This window comes from Centruroides vittatus, unplaced genomic scaffold (assembly GCF_030686945.1).
Source record: "Centruroides vittatus isolate TY-2023 unplaced genomic scaffold, ASM3068694v2 contig_15, whole genome shotgun sequence".
Taxonomy (NCBI): Eukaryota; Metazoa; Arthropoda; class Arachnida; order Scorpiones; family Buthidae; genus Centruroides; species Centruroides vittatus.
The window spans coordinates 1069888-1084413 of NW_027120927.1; the positions used below are offsets into that span (position 1 = coordinate 1069888).

Genomic DNA, 14526 nt, shown 5'->3' on the forward strand with positions numbered 1-14526 from the left:
ACACAACGAACCCGATGAGTCGTTTCAAAGTCAAATGAAACAGGCAATCAAAAAAATCGAAGAAAATGTACCCGAAATTCTTGCAGAAAGATCAAGAGCAACATTTTAAAAAAGAGTTCCAGTTATTTAAAGCAACCGGAAAACGTACTGAAAATTTGGAACTACTTTATAAAACCGACATCTGTTGAAAACGAGTGTGTTCTCCTTGTCTGGAGGCATTATTACAAAAATCAGAAACAGATCGTCGGACAAAGCTGTAAATGCTCTGATTTTTTTTAAATGCCTATTTTATTAAATCAGAAAAGAAGTCTAATTGCTAGTTTATTATATTATTTATATGACTAATGAATAGAGACTAGGTGATGATTATTAATGATTAGTATGATTAATAAGTTGGTTTTACAATTATAAGATTTTACTGTCAAAAAATGAATCTATAATTATAAGGATTAAACATACGAATTGTTTAGACTTTAATTAACGTTATAAATGCAAGGATTTGATTTTATGTTCAATAAATGTTGATTTTTACTAAAATTGCTTTTTTATCGATACATTTCGCCAAAAATGAACTCTATTCTAATTTTATTCTGAGAAGTCTCCAAGTCCCGGGACGTCCCGGAATTTTGATCGTGAGTTGTCTCGTGTCCCGGGACTTTGAGAATGTCGAGACTTCCCAAACCCTACACACCGCCGAACTTCCTCCAGTTTAACCATCCACATTGAATTCTGTTGCACTTCCGAGTTCAATCTTCCTCCCATCTCGACAAAGGCCCCTAGATACTTAAAACTCGGAACCATAGGAAGCGGCACATTTTGGATTTTAATATTGCACTCGTCCCTGCCATTCAGAGTCATATAAGCTGTTTTAGTTCTGCTAATCCTTATGCCCCTTTCTTCCAAACTTTCCTTCATTCTTCCAGTTTCTTCTCAGCCTCGTTTCGGAAGATTCGCACAGCACTATATCATCCGCAAACAGCATACTCCACGGAACATCACACTTCACGTCACAAACCAACACGTCCATTATCAGGTCAAACAGATAAGGGCTAAGGACAAATCCCTGATGTAAACCAACATTAACGAAGAACCCTTCTGTAGTGCCCACGCTAGAAAATGTACGAGGGAGTCTCCTCTCCCTCGTACATTTCGTTGACGAATCTAACAAATTTTTTTGGAAAATTCTTTTCTCTCAAACATCTCCATACCTCTTGCCTCGGTAACCTATCATACGCCTTCTCTAGATCTATGAACAAATCATCTTGTATTTCCCTGTGTCTTTCCATCAGCTGTTTCAAAGCAAACATAGAATCAGTCGTACTCCTTTCCACATAAAACTGTTCCTTTATAACAACGGTTCCCAACCTTCTTCGGGTGGCGACCTCTTTTTATAAAAGCCAAGTGACCCGCGACCCCGATACAATTTAAAAAAGGCATTTTTAATAAGGTAATTAAAGAAAACAACGAAAATAGTTTTTTAGTATAATTTTATTTTAAATTATGTTTAATAATTAATTTAATGCATGATGGTTGAAAGTGCATGTTATTAATCAGCCTCAAAATTCGCGGGTGAGTTTTTGTTAACGTCAACCTCATGTCATTCTCAACATTTAATTTATTTCTTTCTTTTGTTTTTAAACGAAGAGTTGAAATCCACTCTCGCAGAGATATGTAGACACAAATGGGACTAAAACTCAAAGGCAAGCATCGTCACATTTGGGTATGAATGATACATACCACACCAGAATTGTGAGCAATTTTTCATTAAACGAGTTACGTGCCGAGGAATATATATGAAATTACTCAAACTTCAAGACACCATTAAAAATAAAAATTGCATTATAGTGAATATATTTTTTTTTAGTTTACTGTATAAGTTGGCGACCCCACAGAAAACTCGTCGCGGCCCCCTTCTGGGTCGCGACCCATAGGTCGGGAACCCGAGATCTATAATCTCAGATTCCTGTCTAATCCTTCTTTCTACAATTTTCTCCCAAATATTCATAGTACGGGACAATAACTTTATCCCTCTGTAATTTCAGCAATTCTGTGCATCCCCTTTACCTTTAAACACCGGCACCAGAATACGCTTCCTCCATTCATCTGGGATCTTCTCCTGCTGCCAGAGTTTCTTCATAAGGTCCCAGAGAATATCAATCCCCTCCTTACCCAAACTTCTCCAAGCCTCAACTAGGTCAGATCAGTGCCTACTGCTTTCCCCGTCTTCATTTTCCTAAGCACCCGTTGCACTTCCTCTCAGCTAATATCTTGCACCACTCCTTCATTTGCCTCTCCATTCTCGTATAAAGTTCCTCATTCAATAAACTCCTAAAATATTCTTTCCATCTTTTCTCGACCTTTCGTGATCTTGTAATACTAATCCTTTGTCATCTTTAATCAGTTTCATAGAGATAAAATCTTTTGATACCTTATCTCTTGCTTTGGCGATTCTCATCAACTGCCTTTCACCACCTTTTCTTTCGAAAACTTTATAAGCCTCTTCTAAAGCCTTTGCTTTCGCAGTAGCCACCGCCTTTTTAGTCATTTTATTTGCCAAATGATAAGTTTCTTTATCTTCGGGCCTTCCAACAAATCCACCCTTTCTTTGCTTCTTTTTTTTTTTTTTTTGTTTAACTGCGGGTTGTACCCCAGCATTTCACTGCCAAAGCAGCCTACATACTAGGTCTGTAAAATTAAATTAAAGTTTAAATATTTTGTCAATGAATGAAGCGAATTAAGAGAATGCGCAATCTGTCAAAATGTGCACTTATTCGAAAGGACGTTCGTTAGAGAGACGAGCTTTGGATTTCTTGGCTCTGCCGAAGCAATAGCAAGAGAAGTTTCGGTTTATCTCGAATTTCTTCTTACCTTGGGGAGGACCTTCGAACGTTTCCCGCTGGAAATTGGCTTTGATCACCAACTCCTTTTCGAACTCAATGAAATTCTCAGTCCTGCTATCTTGGCTTTGACCTAATATATCTTGGTGTTCTTCCGCTCTATGAGTTTGGGATGATGCTTCGAGGACTCTGAAGGAAGGCCACTAACGCCTGGATCCCTCTGACGTACAGTACCGAGAACTCCGATGAAAGTCCTTCATCTTCTTGATCCTTCGGATATTCCGACGATTCTGCGGAAGCCCGCTGACTTCTGCATCCTGTGGAGAATTATTCGTCTTCTCCATTCTCCGCTCACATCTCCCTTCACTTGGAGGTCTTCGAAGATCCTACCAATCCATCTTCAAAAACTTTTCTTCTTTTCACTCATATTTCTCGAAAATCGCAAGAAATTACAGCAACAACAAAAAAGCGCTTCGATATGACAATCGGAAAACAAAGATGTTGTTAGCGAGCGTCAACCATTATTATCTTTTGCACGTAAAACTTTTATTAATTCGTTTTAGAAATTCCGTTTTCTACACCTCACTGGGACTTACACGATTGATTTAATATAATTCTAACATTCACAAATCGATAAATTTCTCTTTATTAATTTCAAAAATATGAGATTACAAGAAAGATCGACAAAAAATTTTAGATTCCGAATTTATTCTGTATTAAGATCTCGTGATGAAAATAGACTTTTATAAATACTTTTGTATGATAACGATATAGTCAACCTGCGATATAGTAGTATGCTATGTAACCACATTCTCGTAAAACGCTAATGAGTTCTCTCGACAGATTTTCTTCACAAATATTTAAAAAGCTTCCACCGTGTGTGAATTTGTAAATGTTTCATTTTGCATTTCAAACCACTCTCTTATCACCAAATCAGGTGACTTTTAAATATTTAAACTTCTCACTATACTGGATACGAATAACCAACCAATACTGACATCATCCGCTGGATAACCACCTAGTATATCACACTTACATGGCGCATTGTAGCTTCCTGGGGCCTCCTAATTTAACGAAAGGCTCCAAACTGACTTTAAAGTACTAACTATAATAATATACGTCATGAAACAGCTGGTCATAAAAAATTAACGAATTGAGGCAACGAGACCCTTGAAATTGCAGACTAAAGAAATATATTCCGCTTTACAAGACATTGCAAATGATTCAAATAAAGATAGGTTTGTTTATAGCGAATAAATGCTTCTCGGCAGACCAAGGTGCTTATTGATGAATTATTCTCTGCTTGAGTATTGGTTCAGTTATTAAAGATATGGACACTAGATTTCGGGCCAACGCATTCATTTAAATTTTGTTCCATTTATTTGTTCCATTATTATTTGGTACGATGCTTTAAGTAACATTAATGCTGTCAGCAAAATGTTTCAAAGTTGCGATTTTAATGTACCGGTACCTACGTACACTAAGTTTTATAATACTCGTTAGGTAATAAATTTTACATCATTTGAAGTCTTTTTTTATACCTCTTTCTGTCCTGTGGACATTAAGAAGGCTTTATCTTCTTTTTTTTTTCTTTTAGCAAGCCTATTGGAATTTCGGCCATGTCATCGATGGGGCAGCCGGATAATGAAAGACTGTCCTCGACATATCCGAAAAGACCTTACCCGAAAACTTCCTGGAATTTTTTCGACCGTTCGGATTCAATCCCACGTTCCCCAAAGTGGTAGATTGCCATCTTAACGGCTCAGCCATTCGGCCAGAAAATGTGTATGTATGTCAGGGACCGTATGAAGATAGCAGAATTTTTGCCAAATATAAGTAATAGGATATATATGAGATTTAAATTTTGGTTGCTCAAGAAGATAGTCTAGCAAAGCAGAATATTTGAATGAAAACTAAGGTTTCCCTCAATTTATTTGAATGTAATTTGTAACGAAGGCAAAAACGGTGTCCAATTTGATCATTAATGCATCAAAATTCGTACGATTTTTTATGATTATTATTTTTCCATCCTGTGAAAACTAAAAAGGCCTTCAATTATATCCATTATGAGTTCGACCAGCCCATAATGAGGACCGATAGTAACAGATGGAGTTCATTTTATCCGAGACCGATCATTCCCAAATAATTCTTTGGATTTTTTCGACTGCCTGGATTCGATTTCGAGTCTTGCAGAGCGGTACCTGATCCCGAAACGTCTCGGCTATCCTGTAGTCTGTTGATTGGTCGGAATAAAGCACAATTTTACGTCAATTTGACACTACAGTTCCAAATTTACAATGAGTAGTCCACGATAACAATGCAAAGTTGACATAAAAGTTTATATTGTTTTCTTTTTCTTCTTTTGGTGCCCTATCCGTTTCGGATGTTGGCTGTCGTCACGGCTAACGTATTCCTATTAATGGCTGTTCTGAATAGTTCTTCCGAAGACATTTCACAGCAGTCCCTCGGGTTTTTCAGCCACGAGATTCGACGTCGTCCTGGTCCTCTTTTTCCAGAGATTTTCCCTTGTATAACGAGTTGTAAGATTCGGTACTTGACACCGTTTTTCATCACGTGGCCGAAGAATGGCTCTCTTTGTTTGATGGCGTTGAACAGTACTTGTTTATTCATTCGTCGAAAATATTTCTACATTGGGCATATGTTTTACTCAGGATACTATTAGAAGCCTTCGGTAAATCCACATTTTGAAGACTTATCGAAGCTTTCAAAATGTGTGAACGTCTTTTCAGATGTTTTGAAAATAAGAATTTTTAGATACGATCCAAAATTCAACTTCGTACAATAGTACCGTAAATACATAGTATCTGATTATTCTAGTTTTTGTATCAAGGGTAAGACCTCCCCTTGAGCATAATTATCTAAAACAACAATTTTCTCATTCTTGTGAAAACAGTCTTTGCCTTTTCTATTCGCCCTCTGATCTCTATATCACTTAAAATACTTCCAAAGTAATTAAATTTTTTTACTCTCAATTTCCTTTTATTCAGCCATCAACTTTCCCCAAGTTAATAACCGACTTATGACAATATATTTCGATTTTTTGATGTTGAGAGCTAAACAATATTTTTCACTTGAGTTTCTGACTCGATTTAGCAACATCTGAAGATCTTTAAAACATGTGAAGATCAGTGCCGTGTCATCGGCATAACGAATGTTATTCAAACATTCTGCATTGATCTTAATGCCGATATCAAGATCAGCCAGCGCTTCTGAAAAAATGTTTACGTTATTTTTACCAATCAAAAATACTACTGTACGAAGTATCGGGATGTTAAAGCATCAGCTTACTACTTTGGAGAGCCGAGATCGAATCCGGATGAACAATCCCAGAAATTTCTTGTGAGCTGTCAGTTCCGGACATATCTGGGATGCGTTCGTTAATAGCGGTCTCTCTGCGTCTCCGCTACTACGGGAATGCGCTGCTATTTCTAGGCATTTAGGAACGACGGTAGAAGAAAGAAAAGAGTTCGAACTAAGGCTATAATCTCCATATAAACCAGGTGGGGGAGAAGAAGAAATAATGGCTGCAGTACTTTTTTTTTATTCTCCCGTATAGGCACTAGGACCTTTGCAGCCATTATGTTACGCCGGCCCAATGGGCGGCCGGGTGGTGGGGGACGGGGTCGACATATCCGGACAGACCACCTCCGAAAAATTTTTGGAGATTTTTCGACCCGTCCAGATTCGATCCCGGGTCCCCCAGAGCGGTAGGCAGACACCTTGGCTGCTCGGCCATCCGGTCGTCAAAGCGCCCGTACTAGCGATAGTATCGTGTTAGAGGGATTTATAATTTTAAAATATACGTTTTTAAAGGTATAAGTTAGAACAGGGGTCCCAGTTGTAAAATTTAACCAAAAAATGGATTGTCTTGCCGACAGAGCATTTAAAGTATCCACGAAAAAATTAGAATGATGTCTATCATTCGAAAAAAGTTTGAGATGACACTTTTACCTTACCGTATGAACTAATCAGCGCTTCTATACCTTTAAATTTTTATTCATAAAATCACAAAATATACACTGAAACGAAACTATCTAAGCCATGGAGGACACCATGTTGTTTTCCACTGTACACTACTGTACTGCTAAAGCGACCGTTTTTGCCGACCGATGATGTTCACCACGGCCGGACTAAAGGAACGCGTTCCACGGGAATTTTTAAACGGATGCCGCTCGCTCAGATTTATGCGGGAAAATAAGATAACACACACGAAGCGAAAAGAGTAAAGAAACAAGCGTATGTATATTGACGGCCGGATTGCCGAGCGATCAAAGCAGAGCGGTAAGGCCTGGGAAACCCGGCCTTGCCGCTCTGGGAACCCGGAGTCGTATCCGAACGGGTCGAAAAATCCCCAGGAATTTTTCGGGTGTGGTCCGTCCGGATATGTCGTGCCCCGTCCCTTTCCACCCGGCGCCCCATTGTGGGCCTAGCCAAACTCATAATGGGCTTGCTAAAAAAAAGGCCCTCTTAGTGCCGCAAGGCGGAAAGAGTAAAAAAGAAAAAAAACCATAGGTATGTTGAAAAAAAGACTAAATTTTGCAAAGAATATTTTAACACTTTGTAATTTAATTATTGTATTTTATAAGAATGAAAGTAATAATAATTTTAATAGATTAACTTAGAACCTATATTTCGGAAACGAATGTATACCAGATTAGGGTTATTATAGTTAATATGAATGACGAAACGTTAAATGACATTTGACGTTCTCAAGAGGGAGCTGATAATGACGAGTGACGTCAGTTAGTAGAATGGTGTTTTTAGTCGTCGAAGTCAGACGATAAAGTAAAAAAATGTGTTTATTGTCACTTTATTGTCACAGTGCTTAAAATCAAACGTAACGCAAAGTTTTAAAACGGAAAAGGATAAGATTATCATGTTAAATAATTGGTTATTTTTATTAATGAATTAATATATTAAACGGTAAGTCAACGGTTGCTTAGCAACCGTTTTTTTACGCAATTATCATATTTTATAAATTTAAGTTATAAAAACTTATTTTTAATCGATGAAATTCTTAAAATATGACACAAAACAACGTTACGGAGCGTGAATTGCGGTTAACAAAGCTGTATAAAGGTTGGCATTTTTCCATTGAGATCATTGATTTAGGCTTCACAACAAAGTTTTGATCATTGCTTCTATCTTGCTTATTAACCTGTTCTAGTTTTGTATTAAGTTTTTTTAAAGATTATCTGTTACAAAGTACTTACAAAGGAAGGATGTAACATGTTTATGTAATTATCTTGGTAGAAATTACCTTTAGGTTATTATTTATACATGTTTACATGAGTTATATACTTAAAAGTAACCTCTACCTATTGTATATAAATACATCTATCTATACTTTGTATTAAGATCGGCTTTACACTAAGTGATTTCTCTTTGTAAATGGCATGCGTTAAGTTTTCCTTGATTTTAACTTTGATTTTTATAGATGTTTGCTCTGGTTTCTTTGCGGATTGTTTAAATTTGTGGCTTCGAATCTTGTTCGGATGTTTGCTCTTGATGTTCTTGTCTATCTCTTATCTCTGCTGGCTGAGTTGCATCCACCAGTGGCCAACTGGATGAATGCAGATTATTGGGTGTGGGTTTGCACCTTGCCAAATGGAGTTTTCTTCGTGTTTGTAACCACTAAATATGGGTCAGTTTTCCTTAGAAAGTCCTTTTGGGCTTTCCCCTTGGCAGATGCGTTGCCATACATAAATGATTTATTATGAGATGCACTGCTGTAATAGGTAGGATGACTATATTGTTTATAATGTAAGAGTGAGCGAAAATTGACTAAACTTAATTGCTTTTTAAAAATTACTTATGCTGTATATTGACATTTGTATTGATTGTTAAGTTAGAAGACTTATAAAATGGTTTTATTTAAAATTTTATTCTATTTTTGAGGGTTAAAATACAGGCAGAACTGAGGACCATCCTGGACAAACTAGGATGTATGGTTAGCCAAATAGTAAGTGAAGTTGTGGCCTGTTTAATTTGTTAACAAACTACTTGAGATTGTAACCAGTTAACTGTACATTAAGGGATTACTTTACTGTTATGCGATAGTTGGATTTCAATCTCTTGCTTAAAGATTAGTTTAGATTCAAATGCCATTTCGCATCTCTTTTCTAGTGGATTTTATTGAGCATTGTTCTCACAATAGGAAAAATTATGGTGTCTTAATGTTCTTTGTTAACATATCAATTAATTAACTTGTTAACTGTACATTAAGGAATTTGCTTATGCTGTGAGGAATTTGGATTCATAAATCTTGGTATTTTGAGGATGATTTAAATCCAAATGTCATTTTCTGTCTTTTGTGATGGCCATGCCAATGAGTCATTCGGTGTAAGAGATTATCTTATCATAGAGGGTAAGAATCGAAATATCTAGGCATCTCATGTCAATTAAGAGTTAGGTTTAAATGTTTTTAAAATGTAATCTTCAAAACAGCCTTCAATTATAGTGTGTCTGTAATTTCAGTTGATCTTTGTAATTGCATTCCTACTTCTCCATTTAAGAAATTCAGAGAAAGTTACATATCAAAATGTTTTAAGTGCATTAGTACTTTAACTCATTAACTCTCATCATGTATTTTAATGAATTTAGCTGTAATTGACCTAAATCTATCCATACAAAAATTCTCTTGATTGCTAGATACATAATTTATTTTATTAAATGAATTATAACACAATTTTTGTTTTGTTTATGGCTATATATGTCAAAATAATATAAAACTTGAATGTATATTATTGAGAAATTACATATTAAGTACAAATTATAATATAAATTATTATTGATGATAATAAATGAAGAGAAAATATAAATTTAACATTTTAAATGTTGATTCTAAATATTTAATAATATAATTTAAGTTAAATTAAATATAATGAAACAGTTTAAATTATTTTCTTTTATTATAAATAGTATTTTTTGCACATAATTTTTATATTTCTTTTCACTTACATTTAAATGTGTCAAATGTAATTAGGTCAGATAATTGGTAGATACATGTTTTACTACAGTTTAGAGGCAAGTATTCAATGTGTGATGATTAATGTTTTGTACATGCATTCAGTAGGAGCTGCTTCTTTATTAATTAAATTTCCCTAATTAAAGCAACAAATCATTACTCTTTTAAGATATTTGAAGGTTATTAATTCAATATTAATACTAATTTAATATTAAGCCAATAGTGAAACTACTGCTATGCTTCCTTTGTGTAAATGGTAGTAAGGTGTAATCTTTGCCATGTTTTTGTTCAAAAAATTACAGTAATTGATTAGATTTAATAAAAAAGAATGTAGAAGTTTCTGCCAAAAGAAACCTGTATATACTTTTGTTTATGGTGTTAAAAATTCAATGACTAACTAATTTTCTGCTCTATGAATGCATTTTTAACTTCAATGAAGTTTGTGGAATGGATGATAAAAATAAACAAAATATTACTTTCAAATATTTTTGCCTCTCTTCAAGGTCATTCAAACAAAAAAAAAGCAAAAGTAAGAAAGTTAGTTTAATTGAATTTCATTCAAGGACAAGTAAGAAAAACAAAAAGCTAATTTCTTTGCTTTAGTTTCTCTAAAGAAAATAATAAAGTTAAAATAGTTGTATAGCCCCACTATATATATACAAATAAATATACTATCTATAACTTTTTACAACTTGCAATTGTGCTGTTTGTTAGTGCTTACAATTACAGGGCGACTATTGTTTCTGTTCTTTGAGAATTGGGTGCGGTGCGACTTATTTCAGGGCTATTATTAACTAAATAAATCTGGTAACTTTTTCACTTTATTGTTATTCAAACAACAATTCAACATATACTAACAGTGACAACATTGAATACTGTACAACTTTCAGTTTATAATAATCTTTATATTCCTCCAGTAAACAGCATGTTTACTATTAGGACTGTTCATTAGGATAAAATGGTATGTATATATGGGGCTATACAGTAGTATACAGTTTGTTATTATTATTAAGTTGGATGTTATGGGTTATACTTGGTTGACATCAGTTGCTGTGTACTATGCTGGACCAGAGAGTCAAAGCAAGACAAAATAAAAATTATTATTGTTATATGACTAAAATAATTATACAGATATATTAATTACTATTATAAACTTTGAAGTTCCCTTTAACATTATCTGGGTTTTGATTATTTGAGAGTTCAGTTTTTTGTCTTTCTCTAGCATTCATTATTTTAATAAATTATTAGCTGAGGAATCTTGAAAGATTGAGAATCTTGAATGCTTGAGGATGAAAGAATTCCCAGTACTAAAATTCATAAAAATATTATTCTAGTTTTGTAGGTCAGACTGGTCATTTTGAAATAAAGGCCTAAATAAATATTAATTTATAATTTATTGTTATTAAATATTTATTGGAAGTGATTTGTTAATGTGTCCTGTTAAATATTAAATGCTCCTGAAGGCATCATTTGTTATAATAAGAAATGATAATTCTTATTAATCTTGTACAGAATCTATTTAAGTACAGTACTGTATGTAAGTGTAACTGTCTAAGTTAACATTTCTTTGTGAGTAAAATTCTGAACAATGATTAACAAACTGAAAAAAAAAGAAAAGAAATATTTAGTGTTTTTTGTGTGTCAATTGTCTCCAAAGAATAATTGTTCTTCTCAAAGAGAAAGAAAAAACGATAATTGTTGTTTAGAGGATAAGGTATCAAAACTGACAGCACATATCCAAGTAATCAGTTCTGCTAAGTGTGTTACATAAGCATTGGCAAAAATGTATAATTAATGAAATGTGGATTTGGATTGTAACTTTTATTTACAGACAAAAGAAGTTAAGAGGCTTTATTATGTAATTACTTAACAAATAATTGAATAATAATCATTATCAATTTTAATTAGTCACAATTAATTAATTGTTTTTAATGTTGTTACTTTGAATTTTATGTTAAGTGTAAAGATTATAATTTGTATTAAATGAGTTTTGATCAATTTTATTTTAAATAAAATTAATTTATGAGTTTTATTAAGACAGAAATAGCTGTAAAATTCATTAAAAAAACCAGCATTTAATGTTGAAAAATGTTGCACCAATAGAAATGTTTTAGTTGTGAAAGCTGGATTTTGTGTTGTTTTATCACCTGATTCACCTTTTAAATCATTCTTATCATATAAAAATAGTAGATGAGATATTTTACTTCTGATATTTCTCAACAATTTTACTTGAAAACCTTGGGGAAAAAATAGCTCTTGCATGTTTTATGGCTTACTTTAGGGATAGAATGCTTTAAATGATTGTCTGAGAGATATTAATAAGAGAATGATGGAAATACAATATAAATATTACTTTTATGCTGATTTTTTTTACACTAATTACTGTTAGATTTGAAAGCTTAAGTTAATGTGTATTCAATCTCTCTTTACAATGCTTTTCACATTTTCTAATGATATAACTCAGCTACAAAGAACTTTGACATTGTGTTAACAGTTTGTTTGCACTGTATTGTCTACATTTTTCTTGTTTTATTAACATATTCTTATAGTTTTTTTCTAAAACTAATTCTGATAAATGTTTTAATAAGACAGAAATGTAAATAAAATTAAGAAAATACTTTTGATTTAAAAGTTTTAAGGTGTAAAATAATTGGGTTCAATTGTCTTATCAAAAGAATCAAAGACGATTAACTTTTTATGACACAAAACTTGTAAACACAGCTTCTGCTTTATAAGAATCAAATTTCTACTTGTCACCTCTTCAATAGTACTTTGTAGTGAGTAATTTAGTGAAATTTGGATACTTGGTTGGGAATATTTTTTATTGTTTTTGGACTATAGCCAAATGAATGTTTAAATGTTTTTTAATTTCAAAATTTTGCAGAAAGATGTTTAACTCATAATGATGTTTTAGCTTCCAAAGACAAGATATGTAATGAGAACATATTTAATCTTTATCTTAGTGTTTAAACATTTAAAAAATGCTATTTTCTGTAAATATTTTTATATAAGATGTTAATACAGACTTATTTAATACTGATAAGTGTTATGGAAATCTTTAAAACTTGCTTAAAATTGATTCTGAAACTTAAAAGAGCTGAAGCTGGACTGTACAATAGTCCATATTTTATTTATTTATTTACTTACATTTTAATAAATTATGAAATTATTTATTTATATGATTTTATAATTTTCTAAACAAAAGATAGGATACAATTTTAAAGAGATTGTGCAAATCATTCATTTGTGTGAATGAAATGTAGCAAAATAACATTAAAACAGCATTAATCTGTAAAAGTTATGTTAGAATTAATTTAACAGCAAAATACTTTTAATGAATTCTTTGATAAGAGATGTTAATATAAGAATGGTAATGATATGTGAATACTAATGGTATTTGATAAATAAAAATTGAAACTTAAGAAGGATAACTGATAAATACCAGAACAACTGTTGATAGAAGTAAAGTTCATTATACTGTGAATTGAATGTAAAGAATGAGAAAAAAAAAATTATCATTGATTAAACAGCTTGAGATTGCATTTGTACTTTAGTTTTTAATTGTACAATGTCAATATTCTAATCTGTGTTAAATTTTTTCATTTATTGTTTGTGAGAAATTTTTAAGAAAACAATCTTTAATAAGTAGATTTATTTTGATGACTGGGCTATTCTAACCTAGAAACATTTAAAGTATAAGAGAAATTATACAGATTTATAATATTTAGACGAAAGAATAAATAACCAGGAGTAACTCATTTATAAAATAACCAGAAGATGAAAGACTTGAATTGCGGATGGTTGTGAAATGTATAACATTTTCTAACTGAGCTAATTTGAGTTAGCAGTTACCAATGTTTTACTAAATTTAAATGTTAGTTTATTATTCAAACACTTTCACTAGAATTCCTGTAAACGTTTTTTATTTACATAAGGTTTTATTACTAATAATGCTAATTGTTGTTTTTAATAGTTTTGATTTGTTATCCAGAAAGTTCAGCCATATACATTGTTTAAAACTGGATCAATTTAAAGATTGCTTATATATTCTTTGTTTGCTACTGCAAATACTAATGAGACAGTTTTATTAGATAAAATCCCATTTATTTACAATCAATTCGTAGAATTTGATGTAGAGTTCCTGTCAGTATAAGAAATTGAAGTGAAGAATAGTTGTGTTTACTACTCTGTTACTATTCAGAAATCTTCCACAGTATAATATAATTTTATATATAGTATGTTGTTCAAAACAAATGGATTTTGTTTTCAAGTAAACATACTATTTTATTTTATTTACAAAGGCTATATTTGATATATTAAACCAGAAAAATAATTTTGATAAACAAAACTTATATTGGAAAATAAGCCATTTTCAAATTATAAATGAGTAAGATTTATTGCAGGGTACATTAAAAACACTAATTTCACTGTCATCTCAAGAACTTAAAAGTGTTATATACTTCAGTTTTATGTTAATTGATTATGTATAGTTATAATATGTACTTTGTTTTATCATTTAATAATAATAAATACTCCATCTTGCCAAAATTAATTCACTCTAACTTATTGATAATATTTAGTCACTTCCAACTTGTTAATTCTTTTGTCTTGAAGATTTGATGTGTGTACGGAGTAGAATGATTTGGAAATATGCTAAATACTGTACAACAAAATTTATTGGTAAAAATAAAGAAAAATTTC

At 32.3% G+C, this 14526-nt stretch overlaps 2 protein-coding genes across 2 annotated transcripts in view; both read left to right on the forward strand.

Annotated features, from left to right (window-relative positions):
• LOC136968560 (flavin-containing monooxygenase 5-like) overlaps positions 1 to 14526 on the forward strand; it is a 223361-nt gene that overhangs the window by 169315 nt on the left and 39520 nt on the right. The gene's annotated exons all lie outside the window — the stretch shown is intronic.
• Positions 7561 to 14526, forward strand: part of LOC136968556 (phosphatidylinositol 4-kinase beta-like) — a 53925-nt gene continuing 46959 nt past the window's right edge. Inside the window, exon 1 of the mRNA XM_067262545.1 lies at positions 7561 to 7781. The gene's annotated coding sequence lies outside the window, so the exon portion shown is untranslated. The remainder of the gene's footprint in view (positions 7782 to 14526) is intronic.